The 22796-nt window shown below is 42.4% G+C and overlaps 1 protein-coding gene across 4 annotated transcripts in view; it reads right to left on the reverse strand.

Moving 5' to 3' along the window:
* The window catches only part of dlgap4a (discs, large (Drosophila) homolog-associated protein 4a), a 62471-nt gene that overhangs the window by 38499 nt on the left and 1176 nt on the right, over positions 1-22796 (reverse strand). The gene's annotated exons all lie outside the window — the stretch shown is intronic.

Genomic DNA, 22796 nt, shown 5'->3' on the forward strand with positions numbered 1-22796 from the left:
CAGGATTTGATCTCAGGCTCTCTCAGCTGTGAGGCAGACATGTTAACTGCTTGATTCAATATGGAGGCAGGACATCCTAGAGGCCTGCAAATTTTTGAGACACGCACAAGCACACACGCCCAACCAGTGTGCCAAACCACTCAATTCTCAGCGCTGCAAAGCAAACAGCACTTAAATGACCAACTCTTGCCCTTGTGCATTCAGGCTATGTTTGAGGCAACCTTCTTGCTGTCATCTTGCCACAGCGGCGTGGTCTCCTCTTTATCATTTGTCATGTGACAGCATCTGAATCATTTGGCCAAAGGGGGAAAACTCATAGTTGCTGCTAACGTCAGATGGCAAGAAAAGCAAATGCAAAAACCTCTGTCTTTGTTGCATGAGAATTGTCCAGCGCACACACACACTTTGGGCTCTATTTTCATAAACAGCACATGTACAGTACACTCCAATGCAAAAACCAGCAAATCTTGATTTTCGTGCTGTTGCAAGCTTTCTCTTGCTCCTCTGCACCATTCTGAGTATTCTGGGGCACCACGGGCATTTTCTTTTATCCGCCACCGGCGCACCTGACAATTTGTAGCCTCAAAGTCGAGCAAAATTGTTTTGGTGTTGCAAGGTTGAGGATCCGAGTGAAGGGATGCAGGGATGCAAGGAAGAAGTGCTTGCAAAAAGTAACTCATTTCAAAATATAAAACCGGAAAAAAAGGCTTTTTTGGAATAATAAAAATCAAAGTAATGAAAGGAAGTCCAAAACAAACAGTCAAAGTAACAAACAATCACACTAAACTCATCATGACACGAGGATGAGACAACTGACGGGAACAACAACAAAAATTAAGAGACAAGGAGTGAAAGAAACACGCAAACTAAGTACAAGCAAACTGACGGGACAACGTCATGATTAGACTCGAGTCACACTGGAGTTACAGTACCATTTTGAGGACTTGCAACATGCTTTTAGGCAGGAAAGAAACAAACAAATGATTTTTTTTTTTCATTCGTGCCAACCTGGCAGCCCAGTCAGTGTCATTTGTTGGTGTGAAGTGGCTACCTAACCATCATCGCGATGGGAGCAGCTCTGAAGATCAATAATTTAAATGAATGGATTACCTTGTCATTGAATTTGGAAAAATAAAAATAAAAATAAAATACTGTAGGATGACAAACTTGCTTTGCAAGTCACAAAATGAAGACAAAACAACAACATTTTAACTTCATTTGTCACTTCAATAACCCACAAAGACAGGCACCGGTAAGCTAATGTCACGGATCAAGAGTGACAGCATGATCAGCCATTAGATCACGCAGAGAAGAAAACAGTGCTGAGGTCAATTGTCAGGGCTCTCAAATGATTCAGCAAGCCTCCAAGTCTCTCACCTGCAATACAAACCAATCCGAACCACACGTAGAGTGGCCAAAAATAGCCGTGACGACTACTTCAGGCGTCATTGTGATTACACACAACGCAAACTGCCCATACCGGGACATATTTTGTGTCTTTTGCCTCCACCAGCATGTTTAAAATGACCTTTTCCAGCAGTCATTTTGACACCGTAAATGGGAAACAGTAGGGCAGTAAAAGCAGGTAGCAGTAATATTTATTGGAGTTTTATAACATTTTGTGATTTCTGGATGTGTAAATTAAACCTGATTCATGATTACATATGGTCTATCCAAGCAATGATGAATTGCCATTTTAATGAAGATTTTTGGACACTGTCATGTGAAAGGACTTTTTTTGTAGATGTGTAGAATGATGAAGTTTTAAAGATCCGTACGAAGAGAGTCCTAAATGGACTTAAAATGATCTTGTTCTGCAAACAGTTCATCCTGATCTGTTCCTTTTGTCGTTTTTGCAGGAAGTGGAAAACAGCCGAATAAACAACACAACAAAAGTAGTGCCAGTGTATTTTTGGGAACCTCGAAAATGCATCTTTCTCAAGGTACAGTGTCAGCCTCACATATGTACTGTATGTCTGTGAGGATTTTGCTTCGAGACGGCATGCAAGAGCAGAAGGACACTTAATGGCTTTTTTTAGCGGCGTGTCAGACGTGAAAATCATTTTGGGCCAAACTGTTGGTGTGATTACAACATTTTAAGGCCCTGGGGCCTGTTTAGGTTTGCTGAAGTGTGCAGCTGAACTAAAATCCAGGTGCAATACTGCAAAGCCGTCCTGGGAGTATTTCACTTTGAGCAAACTCCAGTACAGAGGCTTGTGAAAGCAACTGCCTGTGCCCTCACTTACATTGTTGAATGTGTCACATAATGTCATGCCAAACAGAGAAGTCCATACAAACACGAGGTTGGCCGCTAAGTGTTCAGGTCAGAGAAAAATGATGGCTCGCTGCATGATGCGATGGGCCCGACATGCTGCAGTTCATTCATTTGGTTGAGGAAAATAATAAACAATAGTTGAGTCGTACTTGCCTTCGCGAATAATCAAGCGTCAATTTCATGCCAATTTGTCTGGAAAATGTCTATTTGCGGTTTGGATGGTGTCATGTGTTGTCAGCTGTCGGGGCTTCGTGACACGGGGTTGATCTTCGCACCACATTCTGCAAGGCTTGCACACTGATAGCATTCACCATCGTGGCCCTTGCTTATTACGTTAATGCAGTCTGAACGTGCTCATGTTAACATTTGATTCCAATAATGTATTTACTTCTGAGCAGCCACTTCGTTGGCAGAATTTTGGTCTCAAAGTATCTAACTATGTACCAATATGTCATGGCTTGTAGTAATGTGATTGTATTTTAATTTTGCACCAAGACCAACCTAAAAAAATACTTAAATCATCAGGTTAGCACCCTTCTGACCAACATTAAAATACAGTGATGTCATAAAAATAATTTGAGGTTTTATTCCTAAAACGAATTTTAAAAAACACTTTGATATGATTGCAAACCCTTGTGAGGATAAGCAGATTAGAAAATGCATGGATGACTGCATGCCCCGCAACAACAAATGCCAAAAAGGAGCATTGCAACTTCCATCAGAAATGCATATATAGGTGGTCGCTCAAAATGACAGTGACAGCCTCTACCCCCCCCCCCCCAGAAACACACACACACACACACACACACCACCCCCAAAAAGCAGAAGGTCATTAAAACCAAGACAGTGTCACACATCAATCTTGAGGCTCAAGTTCAAGCAAGGTGGTGAAAAGCCTAATATTGAAAGAGATAGGTGTGTCTTCCAAAATGCTTTTAGTTTATTATATCAGGCTGAGGTTGCGACCACTTGCAGGCAGAGATCCATTACAGGTGAGCAAGGCCCTGGTATCAGCTGGAACTATGCTCATCCAATTACTGTGGTCAGCAATAGACACTCACGGGCACACAGACACACGCACGCACGCGCTGACATAGGCCTATAACGCTATCTGTCGTGCACATGCAATATATGACAACTGCTTATCTGTTTTACCATTGAATAGAAACTGCTCTGTTTCTCTCAATTGCAGTGCTTTCATTTGTTGTCAAAAACATAATGTCATTTAATTGTGTTTTATTGGTTGGCAACTGGTTCAGAGTGTCCCCCGCCTACTGCCCGAAGACAGCTGGGATAGGCTCCAACACCCCCCACAATCGTTGTAAGGATAAAGCGGATCGGAAAATGAATGAATGAATGTATAATTATGTTTTCTAAAATCGACCACACATATATACACTTAGCATTTTTGAGATGATTGACGTCCCTTTGAAGCACAGGACAGAAATGTACCAGAATTGATTTTATTCTGACGCAAGCCAGAGATCAACATTCCAGTTGCATTTGCAAACAAACTCCAAACACTTCTGCAGCTATTGAGCAGCCAAGATGCCTGCAGTACAACGTTCATGAATCTGAACAAACAATTTAACACTTCTAACGCTCAATGATGAACTAATAATAATAATGCGACATATGGTGTGGATAGCAGGCATATCTTCAATGGTTTAAAGCGATACGTTCATGCTTTCATGACCTTGAATTGATGGCATGGCATAAAACATCAATGATGTGACCTAAAGTATCGAGTATGCAAGAGGGACTCAATTAGTTTTTGTGCTTTCAGAGGCATGTGTATTCTGCTTATTATTGGATATTAGGACTGCAGAGTGGTATCTCTTTTTTCATCATTCTAGAGATTTTTATCATATAAAACAATACATCCCGATTTATCTAGCGCTTTCACAACAGCTGCAGCTGTAACAAAGCGCTTAACAAAACAGTGAACATAAAGTAAAATAATAAACACAACACATAACATAACACGGACAGTCGTGCAATCCCAACCACTTTTCCCTCATACGCTTTGTTGTTAAAAGCAGTTTGAGATGAAAGAGAAGAGAATCAAAGTGTCCTCTCACCAGTGGATCAGAGACGTCATGCTCAAGGGTAAGGGTACAATATGGGAAACCAATTTCATACAGTCAAACAAAATTATGAACTGTATAACATTGGTTTCATTTGAAGTTGAAAGAGTCCTTGTTAAGAATGGTTTCATCCAGTGCTTGAATGGGCTCCTGTTGATTTTATTTTTATTTTTGTACACGTGCAGCTTAATTATCTGAGGCTTTCTTGACAAAATTTAGAAGAAGACACGATTATTTAGTATGTGGTAAGATTAAAAGCATTCAATAACTTTATGATGTGATGGGACATCTATTTGCTTTTACAGAAGTGTGGACTGCAACATTTTTCACTGGCAAATACGTCTGGAAGTACTTGCAAATACAGTACGTGTGAATGTATTTACATGTCCCAGTCCGTTCTCTCAAAGCAGTCTTGCAGCGCAAATATTTTGTAGCCCCTTTATGCTATTTTTGTTCTTATTTTCAAAATATTATAATAATATCGCATTGTAAGTTACTTTGTCATTTCCCACCCTAACCTTTATGTTCTTAGCGATAATCAGGGGCCACCTTCCCTCCAACCTGGCCCAACCCCTAAATTTGATCAAGTGAACTGGATCTGTCATTTCAGTGGGCATCCATTCAGTATTTGTGTGTGTGTGTGTGTGTGTGTGTGTGTTGTATGCTTGTGTGTGTGTGTGATACGCACTGTAGCAAGATTTGTTTTTGAGAATTGAGTAAAGGGAACAAATATTGATAATAAAGGGCATGCAAGGAGAAGAACATGAGCGAACAGATAAATGGAGCACTAACACAATGCAACAACTAACTGCCAGTCAGCAAAACTACACGAAAGTAACATTGACAACAATTATTGTCAGTATTGAATGAGACAATATAAATGATGAGGTGATGTTGCTGCACCTGTCGCAGCTTGATTTACGGGCCTCTTATCTAACAAGCACCAAAGGCATTACCTGGAGCACTTGGATAGTATGTCAATATGAGTCACTGTGAGCGCATGACGAACAAAATAGATGTGTGTCAGTGTCTCTGAGTCGTGCCGAGAAAAATTCCCAACCCTGCTGCGAGTGTAACATGAAGCAGGTGGGAAGTGAAGGAGGGAGGCTGTGAAACCACAATGAGGTGGTGTCTTGAAGTCAGATTTAGCAGAAGAGGGCAAACTACGCAGCGGGGTCCCAGAAATCACAGCACGGCAAAGCTGAGCTCTGTGGATGTGTTTATTACTTCAATTCCTCGGGAGTTTCACGCCCCCAACCCCTCTTTGTGCTGCGCGGCCTTCGGAAGCAAGCAAAGCATGACTCGGGGAGCTGACACTGTGAAAGCTAAAAAGGGAACATTGCATAATCAGGTGACTTTGCAAAGGCAGTGAGGTTTTATCTTCCTGTCATGTCGCTGGTGGCTGAATGAATGAAAGCCATGAGTGATGACATGGCACCATATTGTGCAGAGTTCATTCCAGGCTCTACGGTAGGGAGAAAGGGCTGATGTCCTTCAATGCGCAGCACTAAGATCTCCTTACTCATATTTTTACCCCTCTACTCACATGCTTTGAGCATCAGTCAAAAAAGGGGTTAATTCATTACAAGGTGTCATTTTTGCCTGCACTTTGAAGACACTACACACTGAAAATGTGTTTTTTTTTTAGTTGAGAACCACTGATCTAGCATATACTGTACATCCCTTGCCAAAGCAAGGCCCTGTATCACATGCGAGCATTAGAAATGAGTACATTAATGCAAATAATTTCCAGACATTTAAATGTAAAAGGCGTTCCTTCCTGTCAATTTCAGTTACAGTGACAGGGACACAAACATTTCTAATGGCAGACAACTGAACTAAAAATCCATTCATTTTGTGTGTTGGCTCTGTTGAAATTCAGCAGGCCATTGGCTGAAAGATGGCCGGCCACTGCAGCGCCGGGTCCCCCCGGAGGAATATTTTTACCGAAGCTGACTGATCACCGTGTGTATCCTGAGTGTCTTGCTGATTGCTTAAAATTCAGGATCCTGCGTAAAAAAGGGCCCAAACACAGCACAGGTCTAGTTTTGAAACGCGTCAGAGTGTCTTGAAAAATACATTGAACCTGTTTATTGCTCAACCTTTCTGATGTTGGTTAGTGATGACAAGTTTTAGCTTTGCACAAGACACAGGTGTCTTTTCATCATCACACATTTTTGTGTGGGCATGTAGCAACCACAAAATTGGCATGTACTTCAATCATGAGTGATGAACCAACGAAATCAAACGAGCTTGTTTCCGCAAGCCTATTGCATGCAAAGGACAAAACGTGTAGAGTAGAACCGCAAATAGTCAAACTTCAACCATGACACGGCTCATTTTGGCCTCTTTTATGCATAAAACTGCATACTGCATACCCATATGAATCTTGAGTCACCCTTCATTCAAACATATTCTTCAATCCAATGAGGACATTTCACTCATTCTTGGATGGAAAGAGCAGCGGCAGTCTCCCACCAGCTATCCCGGGACAATGCGGCAGTTCATCAAGCAGCTCTACTACAGTAGTGACATGGCAGGTTCAGCTGAAGGAGAGACGCTCACGCCCATACTAATGAGACCCTACGCAGCTCAGTGCATGGAGGGGGATCTCACACACACACACACACACACACACACACACACACACACACACACACACACACACACACACACACAATTTCAGAAGTATCAGAGAGACTATCACTGCACAGACGCCCATGCAGAAAATGCAAAAGGCACATTTCCTTTTGTAAATTCCTTGAAACTGGCAGTGGTGGGGAATAAAGTACAAATACTTGCCTTCTGTATAGTATAGTGTTTTTATCTTTACACCCGACATTTGTGAAGCAAAATCCAACCGTTGTTCTCCATCTTAGTGAGTGGCCATTTTTCCACTTACTATCAAATGAAAATCACATCACCGTGCCTGAGTGCTCAACTTGTGAACGTCACAGGACCAAACCAAGAAAACAGGTGAGCCATAATTGGGCATTGCGCCGAGCCAGGGTTCTTCAGTCCTGTTCCTCAGGGCCGATTTCCTGCATGTTATCCATCTCTCCCTGCTGCAATACACCTGATTCAAACGATTAGGATCGTCATCCACCTTCTGCAGACCCTGCTGATTATCTGATGATTTAAATCAAGTGTGTTGCAACAGGGAGAGATTAAAAACATGAAGGAAACGAGCCCTTGAGGAACAGCATTGAAGAATGCTATTTGTGGGCCAGCCTGGTCCAATTCACCTGCACATAGTGTGAATAGGGGTAATTTGTTAAGCGATTACCACCTGCAGACCTGAAGCGGTCATGATTGTGCGATTGATGATATCTATTAATGATTTTTTTTAATGTGTCAGACATGTTTAGTTTTCTTCAGCCAAGGCAGAAAACTCACTGTCACTTCAATTATTACGGTAAAAACTTTAATGGAGGTATGGACGCGGATCTCATGATGTCATGCGGATCTGCCCAACATTGAGGCTTTGTGTGAAAGTAATAATGCCAGTAGTAATCTTTAGAAACTTTAACTTTGTTTAACTGACTTTAAGTTACTCTGGCTGCTCAGGTATTAAGCAATCAAGTCGGGTTAAAAATGGCCACGAGATATGGATACACAATCACGCCTTCCTGCATGTCTACAAGTCTATCCAGGATTTCCTGCTGAAGTCTCCCGAGATGAACAGGAGCATTTCAGCGAATTGCCTCTCTTGCACAACAGCTGCCCCCTCTCCTGCTGTGAATTATGCAACAGTTGTGTGTACAGGTTCACTCTCAGAAGGAATAGAAACGAGGACATATGAGGTCAGTGAGGTGAAGGATAGCTTAGAAATGATTTCCCTTCCTGAATTCTCAATGTGGATACAAACCGACAACCTAACATCACACTGATCTCTGACTAACACTAGCTAGAAAGGCAGGACAATAAGATCTAAGGAGGAAATCCGCATGTTCTTTGAGGTTTGGGTGAACATCAACGGAAGGTGAAAGTTATTCTGCAGGCCTTAGAAAACACACTGCACAAGTGACTAAGATCTAAGATTTATTTGAAACGCAAACCATTTTTCCTCGTCAGTGTGGGCGAGCCACAAAAAGGAACTGCGGCTTTGGCTATGTTTTGAGATTTGAGAGTTGTGGTGTGGCGTTTTCATTTTATATACTGCATATATATCTATATCTATATCTATATCTATATTGATATAGATATAGATATAGATATATATTGAAATTATATCCCTGAGCACCAGAGCCATAGAGGCCCAGATATACCACACCAGACAAGACCCAAGGTGCAGGTTGTGCAAAGAAGCACCTGAGACGATCCAACACATAACTGCAGGGTGTAAGATGCTGGCCGGGAAAGCCTACATGGAACGCCATAACCAGGTGGCTGGCATAGTCTACCGAAACATCTGTGCGGAGTATGGACTGGAAACCCCAAGGTCAAAATGGAAGGTGGTGGAGAATGACAGAGCGAAGATCCTGTGGGACTTCCAGATCCAGACTGACAAGATGGTAATGGCGAACCAACCAGATATCGTGATCATAGATAAAGGGCAAAGGAAAGCCGTTGTCGTGGATGTAGCGGTCCCAAGTGATGGAAACATCAGAAAGAAGGAACACGAGAAACTCGAGAAATACCAAGGGCTCAGAGAGGAGCTGGAGAGAGCCTGGAAGGTAAAGGTGACAATCGTGCCTGTGGTGGTCGGAGCACTCGGGGCAGTGACCCCCAAACTGGAGGAATGGTTGCAACAGATCCCGGGAACAACATCGGACATCTCAGTCCAGAAATGTGCAGTGCTGGGAACAGCAAGGATACTGCGCAGAACCCTCAAGCTTCCTGGCCTCTGGTAGAGGACCCGAGCTGAATGAGGGACGGACACCACCCGAAGGGTGAGACGAGGATTTTTTTTTTATACACACACACTCACTCGCACACACACACACACACACACACACGCACACGCGCACGCGCACGCGCACGCACACGCACACGCACACGCACACGCACACGCACACACACACACACACACACACACACACACAGAGGAAGTGTATGCATCACAACAGGGCAGCACAGTGGTCTACTGGTTAGCACATTGACCTTACAATGCAGAGGTGCAGAGTTCAATTCCAGCTGCGGCCTTCTTGTGTGGAGTTTGCATGTTCTCCCTGTACCTGCGCGGGTTTTCTGTGGGCACTCCGGTTTTCTCCCACATTTCAAAAACTTGCCTGGCAGGTTAATTGGTCACTCCAAATTTTCCCTAGGTGTGATTCTGAGTGCGAATTGTTGTTTGTCTATGTGTGACCTGCGACTGGCTGGCAACCATTTCAAGGTGAACCCCCATCTATCTGGGAGAAGGCTCCAGCATGCCCTGCGATCCTTGTGAGGATAAGCAGATTAAAAAAATGGATGGATCAATAGAATTGGCTCCAAGCATCGCAAATATGGCTTGAAAAACAGTTACAGTTTGGATAGAGATTATCTATCCATCTATCTATTAAGCATAGCTAGTTGCCATTATTGGAAACTGAGATTTTTGACGGTATTTTTTATAAATCTCCTGTAATTATTCATGACGTTTTGAGTGCTTGATTTTAAATAATACAGCTGATACAAGGACGGGCCGGGAAAAGCAGTCATCATATCTGCTCATGCAATTGTTCACCTTAAGAATGTGACCTTATCGTCATGCTGTCACGTAGCAAGGTGGTGGTGGACCCCAAAAAGCAGGCAGGAGCAGGGTATAAACACTGCACTCATTCTCAGGGTAATCCCTGTGTCTTTAATCCTATAAATGAAGTATCGGGAGTTGCTTTATCTGAGCAGTGAGAATTTCAACAGCTTTGCATGTGTCATGATTCGGTTTATGGACCAACAGGTGGCACTGTAGGGCTCCCCCGGCAGCTGCACACCTGTTGGGAGCAGGGTATATTTGAAGAATTGTATTTTAAACAAAGAAAACTAAATCCAAAACACACAAAGTCCAAAGTATCAAACAAAAACCATGACTAAATCTAAAACATAACAATGAACTAAACATGACAGAAAACAAGAGCAAACAGCAACACACATGACAGTAGTAGAAGCAACAATGACCCGACACTGAGTGTTCGGGCTGGGAGTCCCTTTAAGGCCTTAATTACCTATGACCAACAGGTGTGCAGCTGCCGGGGGAGCCCTACAGTGCCACCTGTTGGTCCATAAACCGAATCATGACACATGCAAAGCTGTTGAAATTCTCACTGCTCAGATAAAGCAACTCCCGATACTTCATTTATAGGATTAAAGACACAGGGATTACCCTGAGAATGAGTGCAGTGTTTTACAAACTGTCACACTCCTTAAAAGGAAAGAAAATTAGTTCAAAAAGTACAGATGTGAAGTATCAGTAGTATTTTCTGTCAATGCGAACTAAACAGAGGCACTGACATAAAATGAAGAATACAGTAGCTGGAGTGTTTCGGGTGGTTTTCTAGGTTCTTTTGCAAGTTCCTGGATGAGTCGTCATCGCACTGTTGGAGTAATTTTAGCTGATCGGCCGCTCCTAGGAATGGTTAACACTGTTCCCAGTTTTCTCTATTTATGGATCATGGCTCTGACAGGGGTTTGCTGGAGCCCCAGAGTCTGGCTTTGTAACTTTTTACAGACTGATTGATGTACTGATTAGAAAAAGAATATCTCAAAGTATGATATCAAGCACCGGACTTCCCTATAATTTTATGTTACTATTACAGGACAACAATTTCTCACCCTGAAACCCTGAAAGCACATGCAATCGTATACCAGTGGGGAAAGATGAATCTCACAAATTTAAAAAACAAACAGAGGTGCTAGCTATGAGTGTCGTGGGGCGATAAACCCAAGAGTGAGAGTTGTCTCACAGCCGCATCCTTCTTTCAATCAGCAGAAACTATGGATATAAGCGTCACCATGGCAACAACTTCAACTGCAGATAAGCCCCCCCTCCACCCCTCTGATAAAAACACTGAATGCTTCTTTCTTTCTGATAGTTTTGTACTTCTGCAGTCATAAAAAGCTTCAGCCCTTCGTATCGGAAAGAACAACAGAATGTGTTGGTAATACTTGGACACACAGTTCAGAACTGATTGAAATAGATATCGCGGCAATTGTTTCTGTTATCTCAAACTAACACAGTGCCTTCAGTTATTATGCAAGATCCGTGCAAGACAATTTGCATATGCAGGATTAACTCAAATTTAAATCTTGGTGTGTGTGTGTGTGTTTTCTCCCTCCCATCTTCAAATGAAAGCTTATTCTAAGATGCAGTTGACAAAGAGCTACAGTAGGCCTATTTCACCCTGAAATCTCACAGCCGGAAAGTTGCACCCGCCATACGGGTGAGTCAAAGTCGATGTGGACAATAATATCAGTTGAAGAGAGAGCTTAGTGTCATTTTGGCTGATTGTTAGCTCTTGGTTGAAAACAGTTGATACATGCCAATATGTGACCTACACCATTCACAAAAACTTTGGAACTTATGCATTCGGGTTTAATATCAGGATGAATTTGAAATGGACTATAATCTTTACAGGTGAACTTAATTTGTCCTGCACTAAAGCTTTGATAACAAATGGCCAAATGTTTGATGTTTCACTACTTTTGGCACACGAACACAGAAATTCACAAAATATTTTGGTTCAACTGTAAATTGTCCCTAGGTGTGAGTGTAAGCGCGAATGGGTGTGTGCATGCACTTCGACTGGCTGGCAACCAGTTCAGGGTGTCCCCCAACTGCTGCCCGAAAACAGCTGGGATAGGCTCCAGCATGTCCCGCAACCCTTGTGAGGATAAGCGGGTCAGAAAATGGCTTACTGGTTTGCTGAATTCACAGCGCTCTATGGTTGTAGATGGCACAGCTGTAGACAAATGCAAAAATGTCTTATTTTTATGCCAATGCAAGCCTTGACATGCTTCTTTGTGAATTTGATTTATCACTTTGTGCCATGGTGGGCATCCTGGCATAACGAGGACGTTTCTTTTGACACACACGCAGCGTCCCTGACAATTTAGTGGATGAAACAAGATACAATTGTATGACTGCTGAAAGCAGTTCGAAGTTGTGGCGCAGGTAGTGTAATGTGATTGTGGTAAATTTGATACAGGTGTCGGCAGACACTCCGCGGACATGTGTGGTCGATGTCATTGTATAAATTTGTAAATGTGACAACAAGGCCGCCCTTCTCAATACCAGACTATTGCCCTGGCAGGGGTGTGACATTGCAACCGTCTTTTTTTTTTTTTTTAATGACTGGCGCAGGCAAGGCAAGCAAGGCTGCTTCGTACGTTGGTAACACCCAGACAGGCACAACACAGCCCCAAACATGCTAGATTGGACTTTTGCTGGCATGAAATTGAAGTTTCACTTGTTTTTACGCCAAACACACGGATGCCAGTCTAGCAAAATAGGGTCATTTCTCTCATCAGTTTCTCTTTCCAACATGTCACAGGACTGTGTGTCTCTCGGACACCATTTTTAAAGGCAATGAGAAGAAATGCTTCGATTTGCAGTGAACCAAGTAGGCTGTGTTCACACCCACAACGGAGGAAAAAAAAACATTTTTAACTATGCCACACTGTGTGTGTCTGCAAAAACGTCACCCTCCTAGCTATATGACGTGATTTATTTTATCAACAAATGAGTCATGATTGAGAAAACTTGGTTGATTTAAGATCTATTTTGATTCATTTCAAGCAAACTCCGCTTAATATGATGCAATCAGGCTTGATTATTGCTTAAGAGGGCAGCATTGATAAAATGTCAGTATTTACACTGTGGTGATAGCGACTTAATCATCTCTATTGACAATTGTTCCAGTCTCATATTATGTTCGGTGTGCCTGAGATATGGTGGAGCCATCCATGTCGACTGGACACCCAGAATGGCAACATGGCTAATGACATGAAATGTGGTGTCCATATGGTTTTGTGACACAGGCACACCCGGGGTCAAATCTTGGTTTGAGTTAATGTAATCAGTGGCAGAAGGCGATGTCCCGTGGTGTTAATCTTCAACAAGCTCAGATCTGCTCTCTATAACTGATCATGAAGACCAAGGAATACTACAGAGAAAAGTGACCTGGGAGTCATTGATAGATCAGCCCACTACATGTGATGGATGGATGCATAGGGTATATACAGTACTAGGGGTACAATGATACACATAACTTAATAATTTAATTCAAAAGGTTCACGTCATAATTCAACATTTTTTCAATAGAATAAATCACTTTGTGGCGTTTTCTACAGGAATCGTAGGTGTTTCTTCACAAAGGCCATTAAGAAGCGGCATTTTTACTGCTGGGAAAATTAACACTTTCTGACAGTTTATTGATCCCATAATGGTTATTTTATAAAGGGAGGGCATAATTTGGTTACTGGGGTGTTGTTTCTTACCGTGTATTAAATTATTGCTACTTCAGGTATTAAATTATTGTGACTCCTGCTGACACCCGAACCAACGCAGTCACTCAGTTCTCTATAAAATTCAATGGCCACCTTTAAGATTTAAAATTGAAGTGATAATGCTCTTATTTCTGCATTGTCCAACTACGGAGAGGCAGTCGTGATTTTTAATAATTCACGAGGTGATGTATACTGATCTAAATCCTAGTGGTCATCGAATGTGTTGGCAATGACCTGTCACGGCCCACAGGGAGAAGCTCCGCCTCTCTGTAGCCCAGCCTGCACCTAATCGAGACTCCTGAAGCAGAACACCACAATAGTATTGTGAGACCATCACAAACCTGCTTGCAAGAATCCCATGATCAGAAAGAGAATATATAATTTCAGTCACCCCCAAGTCTAATCCAATCCCATCTCCTCCATGTCGGTTTACTACCATATTCACACTGTGAGCGCATGTCACTGATACTAATAGCCATTTTATTTGTCTTTTCAACTGTGATTTCGGCTTGCCAGGATCCAAAACACAAAAATAGTTCTTGCTTGTTTTCCATGGATGTCATTAAAGTCAAACTCATGTGAGCAGACAGTGGCTACTACTGCTCAAAGCATTGTACGATCCATCCCTGCATGTCCAAAAACATTTTTTACATACACAACCACACTCAGACACAATCATCAAGTACTGACCTCGAAATCCAAGCGAGGATCACACAGATTCTTTCAGTCCTTTGTAGTCATTAAATATGGCCCTGCATTGCTTAAGCAGCACCCTTGTAACTATTTATCATTGCTTATCTTCTTCGTTGACTCAGCAATTGTCCCTTAGTCATGTTAGGCAACTTCTCCCTCAAGCATGTTTTGCTTCTTGGTCATAATAATGTCATTTTAGGGCTATTTGTTGGTAAACTGCTAGCAGAACAAATACACTACATTTCCCTTCATCTGTTTTCATATTTGCATTTAATTTGTATTTCTGTTTTTCTGTAGCACATTATTAACTGAGGAAACTATGATCATTTGGAGGGCCACAGAGACAATAAAATGAATAAACATCTGTTACTAGGATCTCTATCTCGATGGACACACGAGACATAATTAATCACTGAGGGGCAGAAATTCGCCATTGCTGCACACTGCTGAATTTGTCCCTGGTGGGGAGCGTTTGGTTTAAAATGCAAATTTGAGTCAGAGGATCCGTACGGTGAGGCAGCCCAGGAAATGGCTTAAAATGACACACAGAGGGAGGGGGGAGGGGGATGCACTAAACACGGTGTATTAATTGGCCTGTTTTTACAAAACACATTTTTTATTTTAGTGTTCCACCTTGAACAGTTACAACACAAAACGGAACCTTGAGCACCACCAACACTAGCGCTAAACATCATCTGTGATTTCCTTGCTCTTCTCCTATTGTTATTGATCACTAAACAAGGGGATCAGGGGTCACTTTGTCAACGGGTGACTGTTTTCTCATTATTACGAGTCAGCAACTTGATGTGAGGCGAGTATTTTAAAAGTCAAATCATTCCATAATGTTACATAAGAGTGTAAGTGTCTGATTTGCTTCATCCTTGGTTCACTGTGCAGAAAAGGTTACTGATTCAGCAATGGGAGCAGACTTTAGTTAACTTCCAGGTTAAGGTTCACGTGAAAAGTATGCCCCATCTCAATACTTAAGATCATAAAACAATACAATACATCCTGATTTATATAGTGCTTTAACACAACAGTTAACATAAAGTAAAATAATAAACACAACACATAATATAAAAACAGTCGTGCAGTCCTAACCGTGTTTCCCTTCATGCGCTTTGTCATTTAAAGCAGTTTGAGATGAAAGAGGAGAGAATCAAAGTGTCCTTTCATGCTCAAAATGTTCTCACGTCGGCTACAAGCTAAGTTTCAAAGTCAACAAGAAGCTGTAGCACCCCTTGACGAAAAAAAGAGATTGGTTCACTTCTCCTGTGCAGAACAGTGCAAGCTTCTTTAGGGGTGTTCACACGGCACACATTTGCTCCGGTGCTGCACTGATGTACTGTATTTTGTTGCGATATATCTTACACCGGAGCAAATTTTGTGGAGCGTTCACACGTATAAAGCCGCTGAGCATGTTAACCCCGGTGCAGCCCCACTTGCCTTCACATGGCAGTTTCTGCAGCGGTGCAAAACCATAGAAAACAAAGAGCTGTTGTGTTGGTTCTTTTTAAAACATACACAACTCAAGCAACTACTGTGCCAGCACATCCTTCTCCTTCTCGCTCTCCGTGACTTTGGGCTCGAGAAGCGTTTTAAAAAAACTAATGTAAATATAAAACAAAGATACCTAAAGTCAACATAAAATGCAATACTTACATGGTGATTTCATTTGTTAGGGGAATAAAAACGATTCAAACATCCCTGGCCTTCTGTAAAAAAAAAAAATCTATATACTGTATATATACAGTATATATATTGCACCCTAAAGGTGATAATTCCTTGGGCCATGCTCAGCAGCAACAATTGAAATAAAGTGTTTTCTGGCAATGAGACTCTCACATCTCTGAGGAGATATTTTGACCCAATCTTCCTTCCAGAATTGTTTACTCGAGCAATTCTGGAGGTTTTTACAGCCTGAGTGGCCTTATTATGATCATTTCACAGCATTTCAATTGGATTAAAGTCCGGACCTTAACTTTGATCTCACCTAAACCATAATACAGTATTTGTTTATGAAAGCAATACCGAAATTGGTGGTGCCTTTCGGATCGTTGACCTGCTGCACTTAATTGCACTTCACCTTAAGGTCATGAACAGATGGTCAAACATTCTCCGTCAGGACTTTCTGGTCATGAGCAGAATTCATGGTTCCATCAATCACAAAATGTGGTCCAGGTCCTGAAGTTGCAAACTAGCCCCAAACCATCATAGAACCACCACCACCATGTTTGACTGTTGGTGTGATGTTGTTTTTCAGAAATGTTATCTTGCATTTACGCGAGATGTAATGAGACACACAACTTCCAAAAAAAAATACTTCTGGACTAGCAGTCCATAGAATATCCTCTCAAAAGACTTGGTAATCATGCGTTTTGCAAAAAATGGACAAGCCTTCATACTCATTTTGGTTAGCTGTGGTTTTCACCTTGGATCTCGTCCATGGATATCATCTTGCTCAGGATCTTTCTCATTGTTGAGTCATCAATGCTAACCTTAACTGAGGCTTTGATGTTGTCCTGGGTACCTCTTTGAGCTCCTGGATGAGTCGTCGCTGTGCTTTTGGGGTAGTTTCCGGAGGCTGGAAAGTGGTTCCCCACTGTGCTGTACTTTCCCATTTTCTGGAAAATGGTCTCTCAGCGTGGTTCCCTGTAGTCCTAAAGCTTTAGGAATTGCTCTGTAACCCTTTGCTAACTGATATGTGTCAATTACTTTATTTCTCATTTGTTCTTGAATTTCTTTGGATCAAGGCGGCTTTTTGAGATCTTTCCGCCAACTTCATTTTGTCAGACAGGTTCTATCTAGGTGATTTGGATGCTGTGCGGTCAGTGAAAATGAACTGAAAAATTTGATTAGTCACAGTAAAGTCACAATTTTAACAAGTGGGACAAAAACGTTTCCCCATAATAAATAAAATCACCATATAAAATGGATTTATACATTTACTTAGGTTATCTTTCTAAGTTATTTAGCATGTTAGTTGGTCTACATTATTTTGACTGTGTTTACATTTACCGTCTCGTCTCTGTCAACGTATGAATAAGTATTTCATATCTACTTTATGTAGATGTTTATTCAAATGAGGATTGTAAATTTCTTGGTATTTTTAGGTACATTTTTTATTTTTAGATTAAAAAAATGAAGTAATTAAAAAAAAAGAAAAGGTTTAGCAGACAACCTATTTAAAACACAACCATCAATGCCACCCACCTTAAGAGATGAGACCACACCATTTGCCTCTCCACTTCAGGCCTCTCAACTAAAAATTTGAGAGAGTGACGATGAGACAATAGCTGAGCAGATGGAGCAGTAAGACACTTCTAACAGTGGCAGGGAGGAAGTGTACACACAAGTCTCGGCACCAGGCTGAACTCAAGTTACACTGAGGCTTTGTTGCTATGGTAAATGTGGAGGGACGCCATCTTGACATAATACGTGTAAAGTATTTGAACTATTTTATATTGAAGTTAGGATTCACTTGCAGCAAACACATCAGACATCAATATAAAACTGCAAATCGCAATGCGGCTCTTGTTTGTGATTGCGCACTGCTATAAAGCTCCACAGTGAGTTTTGCATCACATTGCAACAAGTCAAGTCAAGTCAAGTCACCAGTATTTATAGAGCACTTTCAAACAGCCATTGCTGCATACAAAGTGCTGTACACGGAGCGATTTAACATGCACAATAAACAGTAAGACAAATCGGTAATAAAGCCGATAGAAAGCACCAGACAGTAAAATCAAGAACAAATCTAAGTCATGCTGAGTCGAACGCCAAAGAATACAAGTGAGTTTTGAGGAGGGTCTTTGAAGATGGGCAGCGAGGAGGCTTGCCGAATGTTCAGTGGGAGGTCATTCCAGAGAGAGGGACCAGCAACAGAAAAGGCTTGATCCCCCTCTGAGCCTCAGTTTAGTTCTTGGTACTTCTAACAAAGACTGGTCCACAGACCTGAGGCGCCGGGCAGGTGTGTAGGGGCGGATGAGCTCAGAGAGGTAAGGTGGAGCGAGATTGTTCAGAGATTTGAAAACAAAGAGGAGGATCTTGAAAATAACTCTAAAATGAATGGGGAGCCAGTGAAGGGATGCCAGAGTAGGATGTATATGCTCCCTCTTACGAGTACCAGTCAAGAAGCTGGATTTAACAACGGCACCAATTTGTCGATCGAGTTTGAAATCACTGTCCAGTTTAAGGCCCAAGTTTGAGACCGTTGATTTCAGATAAGGAGACAGGGGGCCCAAGTCTACAGGATGGAATGTACAAGGGCCACTGGGACCAAACAATATCACCTCTGTCTTCTTTTCGTTGAATTTCAAGAAATTTTGTGCCATCCAGGTTTTGATTTCTTCCAGACAGGATAGGAGTGGCCTTAATGAGAAGGCGTCTTTTTTGCTCAGGGACATAGATCTGGCAGTCATCTGCATAGCAGTGGAAGGGAATACCATGTTTCCTTAAGATGGAACCCAATGGGAGCAGATACAGCGAGAAGAGCAGAGGCCCCAGAATTGAGCCCTGTGGAACACCACATGACAGGGGAGCAGTGCGTGACTCAGAGCAGCCAAGGCTGACACAAAAGGTCCTGTCAGCTAGATAGGACCTAAACCACTCAAGAGCACTGCCGTCAATGCCCACCAAGTGCTGCAAACGAGTCAGCAGAATACTGTGATCCACTGTATCAAATGCTGAAGTTAAGTCCAATAAAACCAGACACACGTGGTCTCCAGAGTCATTTGCCAGGAGGATGTCATTAGAAACGCGCAACAGGGCTGACTCCGTGCTATGCATCGTCTTGAAACCTGACTGGAAGACCTCCAAGATGTTATGTTCAACACATAGAATTAAATGACTATAGCTCAAGACCTTCAAGACAACACGACATGAGTGACAGGAGAGGCTTCTCTGTATTGTGTATGTCAACTGGCTTGACTGCCATCCAACACAGCCAAACGAGAAGACCAGACATGGTACAGGGTTGTTTTCGAAGCCGTAGTCCATGCAAATACGACAGTTAGCCTTAGTGACATTTTGCACTTCATCTCGTGATGCTATCTTAATGTGCCCCAGCAGGAGCAGTCACTTATTGTATGCAAAGTCCTTGAAATGTTTTGATCTTCTAAAACAGGAGATCAGACACTCAATATTGCAACACTTGCTTCATGACACACTTCTGCGATGAGGTGCTAATGAAGCCAGTGTGAAAGGTCTGGTATGTCGACCCTCAAAATTGGCAACACAATAAACCGTTTTAATCATTTGCAGAACGACCACACAAGTGAATCTGTGGAAAGCAAAAAGATGCAAGCAGAGTCGGCACACACGCATAGCAGTTGAAGCAGTTGAAAGGCGCTTATAAATAAAATGTATTATTATTATTATTATTATTATTATTATTATTATTATTATAATTACCAACTACCATTGAGACGCAAGACCAAACCAACTTTTGATCATGGACATTTGCTCGTAGAAATGGTGTTGACACCGTATGGAGCATGACGCCCCATCTCCAACCTTCCATTTATCTCAAAAATCCTTGAAAAAACTGTTGCTGCTCAACTCCACTCCCACCTGTCCCTTCACTCTCTCTATAAACCCTTTCAGTCCGGTTTCCGCCCCCGCCACAGCACAGAGACTGCCCTAATCCGTATTGTAAATGATCTCCTCATAGCATCTGACTCCGGTTTAGTCTCTATCCTCATCCTCTTAGACTTGAGCGCTGCCTTTGACACAATCTCTCACCCTATCCTCCTCAATAGACTCTCCTCCATTGGTCTCTCCCACACTCCCCTCAGTTGGTTCCACTCCTACCTCACTGGCCGCACACAGTTTGTTCAGCTCAAATCATTCACCTCAAAGGCCTCCCCAGTCACCACAGGTGTACCACAGGGATCTGTCCTAGGTCCACTTCTCTTCATCATCTACCTCCTGCCTCTTGGCCATATCCTCCGCAAATTTAACATCCACTTTCACTGCTTTGCTGATGACACCCAGCTCTACCTCTCCTGCAAGCCAAACTCCATACTCCCACCCCCCTCCCTCACCTCTTGCCTCTCCGAACTCAAAACATGGTTCACAACAAACTTTCTTAAATTAAATGCTAATAAAACTGAAGTCCTCCTTCTTGGCACCAAATCCACTTTATCCAAAGTAAACAGTTTTTCCTTCAACATTGACAGTTCCCTCGTGTCCCCCTCCCCCCAGGTTAAGAGTCTGGGTGTCATCCTGGATAGTATGCTCACCTTCCACTCACATATTAACACCATCACCCGCACTGCTTATTTCCACCTCCGCAATATTACCAGACTTCGCCCTTCCCTCACCCCCCGCACCACTGCTATCCTTGTCCACAGTCTTGTCACATCCCGCCTTGATTACTGCAACGCTCTCCTTTTCGGTCTACCTCAAAAGTCCCTTAATAAAATCCAGCTGGTTCAGAACGCCTCTGCTCGTATCATCATAAAAACATCTTCCCACCAGCACATCACCCCCGTTCTCCAACAGCTCCACTGGCTCCCTGTTCAACATCGAATCAACTACAAACTGCTTCTATATACATATATGGCCATCCACAACCTGGCCCCTCCTTACCTATCTGACCTTCTCCAGGTGCATATCCCCTCTCGCTCCCTCAGATCCTCGTCCTCCCTCTGCCTGTCAGTGCCCCCTGCCCGACTGATCACAATGGGAGCCAGAGCCTTCAGTCACGCTGCTCCAAAGCTCTGGCACAACCTACCTCCGGACCTCCAAAACTGCACACCTCTTTCCACTTTCAAGTCCCGACTAAAGACACACCTGTTCAGGATTGCCTTCAACACATAGCTCTTCCATTTCCTATGTTTTTATGATTTTATGTCCTGTTTTTATATAACATCTCGTTTACAAATTTTTACATTGCATTTTCTTATTGTTTGTACATTGTCCTTGGGTGGCATGAAAGGCGCTTTTAAATAAAATGCATTATTATTATTATTATATTTGTTGTATTGTTGAGAAACAATGTTTTAATCATTTTCTGTTCATCTTTTCATTCTGTTTTAAAACTGTAGCACATATCTGAATATTTTTATCAGTATAACTTCATACAGACGCTGGCATTTTAGAATATGAACAAAATTCATGTTCAATAATTGACAAAAGGGTGGCCCGGTAGTCGAGTGGTTAGCACGTCGACTTCACAGTGCAGAGGTACGGGGTTCAATTCCAGCTCTGGCCTTCCTGTGTCGAGTTTGCATGTTCTCTTGCTTGCATGGGTTTTCTCCGGTTGGGTTTTCTCCGCGTCCTCCGGTTTCCTCCCACATTCCAAAAACATCCATGGCAGGCTGATTGAACACGCTAACTTGTCCCTAGGTGTGTGTGAGTGTGAGCGCGAATGGTTGTTCGTTTCTGTGTGCCCTGCGATTGGCTGGCAACCAGTTTAGGGTGTCCGCTGCCTACTGCCTGAAGACAGCTGGGACAGGCTCCAGCACCCCCCGCAACGCTCGTGAGGATAAAGCGGTTCGGAAAATGAATGAATGAATGAATTAATGAATGAATAATTGACGAAATTGGATGATATGAAAATCCCCCACCCTGGTCGGCGAATGGCTGCCAGTCTGCAGTGGACTTGTATGAACTGGTATGTGGCGGAAAAAAAGTTTGGGCACCACTGAGTCGAAATGAAAGACTGCAGTTTCCCTGTCAGGTTTTTCCACTCAGCTCTTTATAAGGATTTCTATAAAGTTGGAGAGCTCAGCTGATATCTAATAGTTAAAAGGAAACATATTTTCACAATTTCAAATAAATAAATAAAACATTGGAGTTCACCTATGTTAAAGTGTGAACTAGGATATAATGAGTGTGAAAATCGAGCCTCAGATGGTGAAGGGTTGAAAAAGAAATTACCTCAAAATGTTACCTGCAAGCACCTCCTTGGCTGAGAAAACACTAATTATTAACTCTCCTTAGAAAAGATGAAACAATTGCAAAAGAGGGCGGCTGATTGACTTGTGATCTGCTTGGTAAAGTCTTTTGAATGACTCAACTTGACTAACTTGGCATTCAGATTCAGATTCATGAGACTCATTTTGACTTCGACTTGACATGCTGGGCTTCTCCTCCACATTTAACTCCATAAGTAAGTGACTGTAATAGTAATGTAATAGAAAGCTCAGCTCCCTTAACGACTACATCAGGTGGTACTCATGGATTTACGGTACATAAATTGGGGCTCATAATTGCTCACTGACCAACTATTCTTTGCTGTGATTTATTGCGAAAACAGTACATCTTTTACACACGCAGAGATTCTAAGACCAGACGAGGTGTTATTTGTC

The sequence above is a fragment of the Hippocampus zosterae genome, chromosome 2 (assembly GCF_025434085.1).
Source record: "Hippocampus zosterae strain Florida chromosome 2, ASM2543408v3, whole genome shotgun sequence".
Taxonomy (NCBI): Eukaryota; Metazoa; Chordata; class Actinopteri; order Syngnathiformes; family Syngnathidae; genus Hippocampus; species Hippocampus zosterae.